The sequence below is a fragment of the Symsagittifera roscoffensis genome, chromosome 1 (assembly GCF_963678635.1).
Source record: "Symsagittifera roscoffensis chromosome 1, txSymRosc1.1, whole genome shotgun sequence".
Lineage (NCBI taxonomy): Eukaryota > Metazoa > Xenacoelomorpha > Acoela > Convolutidae > Symsagittifera > Symsagittifera roscoffensis.
The window spans coordinates 59,769,273-59,773,080 of record NC_087062.1 but is presented as its reverse complement, the minus strand read 5'-3'; the positions used below and the strand labels follow the sequence as shown (position 1 = coordinate 59,773,080).

The window sequence follows — 3,808 nt, the reverse complement described above, 5'->3', positions numbered from 1 at the left end:
CTTTTTTTGTGGTTCTTTTTTTGTTATTTGGAAATTACACAAACATTGGAAAGCGATTGGAATTTACATGTACGAACTCGAACGGAGATAGGAAAAAATATTTGAAATGACCACAAGAGGCACTGCCTAATGGTCATAAAAAACTTGACTTGACTTGACTTGACTTGTTATCATTTTTGTACACTAAAGTCATGTTTTTTTTTGTGCAGCTGGTTTTTTTTATAAGTTGCTGATGATGTTGCTGCTGCAATGAAAAGGTTGATACTTGATATGTTTTTAAGACGACAAACAGGCGCTCTGTCTTCTGATCATTTGACCTAATTGTTGTGATAAACTTATTAAATAGATTTGTTATGTTTGATGTTTGTGCCTGTATGTGGAGCGCCCTCTGAGGGATTTTAGAGACAGGTCTGTCAAGTGGCTTTCTGTGGGGAGGTGGGGAACTGGAACTGGCTTGAGGAGTCTGGTGGTGCGCCGCTGGACCTACTGAGCTCGGGTGAGATTGTTCCTTGTTTTTGATTTTTATAATTCGATTTTAAAATTTAAATTAATTTAGTTGTCTTTTTTTATTTGCTGATTTGTAAAATTCCCACTAACCGCTTATCATGGGTTAGTTCAGTCCCTAAAGTCCAGTCAAAATCCTTTTTTTTTACCTTTATGCTGCGTCAAGATGAGGAAAAACAACAAAGAGTGTACAAGCAAAGATTGCTTAAAACCTTCAGGACTGATAAATTGGATTAGATGTGATTGTTGTTCTAGTTGGTATCATATCAGTTGTTTAAATATTTCTCTTAGCGACTCTAAGAAAATCCAATGGTTTCAGTGTCCTTTATGCGTTGATGTAAAATCTGTTAATAAAGCAACAAAAGGTAATGATTTAGTGCTAGACAATTATGTTAATACAGCCATCTCAAAAGTCCGAGTACTCAAGAGAGTACCAAAAGACTCGCGTGTTCCCTTGGCGGAAAGTCTGTCGGACAAAATAAATGACATCGTCTACAATGTAGAAGATGTTACAAAATGGCTGATTTTTTAATGTCGTTCTTGTTTTTTTTGGAGCAACCGAAAAGAAGTGGACGCAAACAGACCACAAGCATGAGCTCTTTGACAAATAAAAAAATTCGAGCAAATGACGTGTCACTTCCAAAACCCCATCCCCAAGTTTCAAGCCCGCATCTGAGTGACCTCGAGCAGAGAATAAAGTTAATAAGTAGTAAGCTCGATGAAGGAAATGTAAAGGGAGGAATAAGGCTGGCTGCTTCGGATGACAAAATAGCTCCTTTTTCAACTGATAACTATCAAAAATTGTTGTTTAAGCACCCGCAGCGAGCCAAATTTGCAGCTCCAAATCCAGAAAAGTTGGATAGTTTTTTCGTAACCGAGTTCGACCTATACAAAGCGATAATGTCTTTTCCAAACGGATCAGCAGCAGGTCCTGATAAAATATTTCCTCAAATTTTTAAAGATCTTGTTAGTAAGTCGAATGGCAGTGCAGGACTTAATTTTCTGAAATCGCTTACTAAGCTGATAAACCTCATTGGAGATGGCAAAATATCGGAACCACTAAGACCTTTCTTTTTTGGCGCAAAGCTTATCGCCCTCATAAAAATAGACGTATCGCGTCTAAATGCGCTGGAAGCAAGGCCCTCTCCGAGCGACAAAACTTTTTCGGAAACGTACAGATAGGATGCGGTACCAAACGAGGAGCAGAAATAGCTGCGCACTCGTTTCGAAACCTAATTGAACGCGACGACAATCCAAAATGCACTGTTGTTTTAAAACTAGATTTTAAGAATACCTTTAACTCTTTAAACAGAGAAACAATGCTGAATCATGTTTTTTCAAATCGCCCCGAATTGTATAATTACACCCATTGCGCGTATGGTAAACCTAGTTACCTTTTTTACGGAAGCTCTGTCATAATGTCAGAAGACGGAACTCAGCAAGGTGCTCCTGAAGCCCCACCCCTTTTTGCGGAATTAATTCATACACTACTCAAACAGTTGGAGTCGAAAATTAACATCTGGTATTTAGATGATGGGAATTTAGCCGACGACTATAAGGTAGTACTCCGGGACCTTAAAAACATTCTGAAATCGGAACAAATTTACGGCCTGAGCTTAAACACTGAGAAATGTGAACTTTGTTTTTTGGGACCGACTACTAGTACACAGTATAGTTCAATTTTAACACAATTTCTAAAAATATGCCCCAAAATAAAAATAAAAACAAAAGAAGAACTCCTCATTTTAGGATCTCCAATCGGCGAACTTTGCCGAAAAGAATTGCTCGGCGAAAAAATTAGGGAGCTTGAAAACATCTCGGATGTCATTGACAAACTAGACGCCCATTATGGTTTTTACCTCCTGAAAAATTGCTTTAGCATGCCAAAACTCCTACATTTTTTGCGTACGAGCCCTTGTTTTTTGCAAAATGATTTTTTGGAACGCTACGATAAATTACTAAGAAATTCGTTATGCAAGGTCACTAACGTGAAAATGGATGATAACCAGTTTTTACAAGCAGCTCTCCCGGCAGCCAAAGGTGGCTTGGGCGTTTCTTCCGCTCGTCTACTCGCTTCACCCGCTTTCTTAGCCTCAGCAGTAAGAGCGAAAGATGCCTTGAGCGAAATCTTTGGTTTGGAGCATGTGGATGGAACCTATGATGATGCTCTTAAACGGTGGTTTGACCTTGGAAAAATTGAAATGGCTCCGGAAAATGAAATCCAAAAAAACTGGACGGAGCCAATTTTTGACAGCGAAATTGCAGACTTGATTTTACGACTCGAACCAACGGACGTAAAAAGGTTCAACGCGTTCCAAGATAGATTTGGATCCCGATGGTTGAACGTCATCCCGTGCAAAAATTTAAGGTTAAAACTGTCGAACCAACAACTCAGAATTGCGATAGGACTTCGATTAGGATCAAAAGTATGCGAACGGCATAAATGCGTGTGCGGAAAAGACGTTACTGAGGATGGTTGGCATGGTCTTTCTTGCCTCAAAAGTGCAGGGAGATTCTCTAGGCATTCAAACCTGAATGCCCTTATAAAGCAGAGTCTATCATCTACTCACATTCCGTCTGTTTTAGAACCACGACACCTCTACAGGACCGATCAGAAGCGACCAGACGGTTTGACGCTCGTTCCATGGGCTGATGGTAAGCAGCTCTTGTGGGATGTAACGGTAGTAGACTCCTTAGCTCCTTGTAGGATTAATGCCGGGTCTGTTTGTAACCCTGGTACGGCTGCCACTGAAGCGGAAGAGCGAAAAATTGACAAATATAAAGATCTTGTAAATGATGGATATCTTTTTCAACCGCTAGCTTTTGAAATTCAGGGCGCGGCCGGCCCCAGCACAGAAGTTTTTTTGAGCAAGCTTTGTAAGAACCTAAGCATATGCACTGAGGAACCCAGAGCAGGCAGCTTTTTAAAACAGAGAATATCCCTGGCAATACAGATTGCGAACGCCGCTTGCGTACTCGGAACAATGAATGAAAAAATAACTTTCGACGAAATTTTTTACTTGTAACACTTGTATATTATATTATCTCGTGTCGAGTTGCGTGTTCTTATTGAAGAAGCGTAACCCGTATCGATTTTAATTGAAAAGGACTTGAACACTTGACATCTTCTTTTATCATTATCACTTCCATATCTAGAAAATTCCAAGGATTTTGACTGGAATACATGATGAAGGGACTCATGACTGTAACCTCGGTTACTATGATACTTTTGACCTTCTGATTACCTTTAAAAATCTGATCATTTGGCAAATTATTTATGGAAAGTGTAATCTCTTTCAGATCG

The 3,808-nt window shown here is 39.6% G+C and overlaps 1 protein-coding gene across 1 annotated transcript in view; it reads left to right on the top strand.

Annotated features, from left to right (window-relative positions):
* The first annotated feature begins 319 nt into the window (after window positions 1–319).
* LOC134846566 (dual specificity protein kinase CLK2-like) overlaps window positions 320–3,808 on the top strand; it is a 215,940-nt gene continuing 212,451 nt past the window's right edge. The window contains exon 1 of the mRNA XM_063863952.1: window positions 320–348. The gene's annotated coding sequence lies outside the window, so the exon portion shown is untranslated. The remainder of the gene's footprint in view (window positions 349–3,808) is intronic.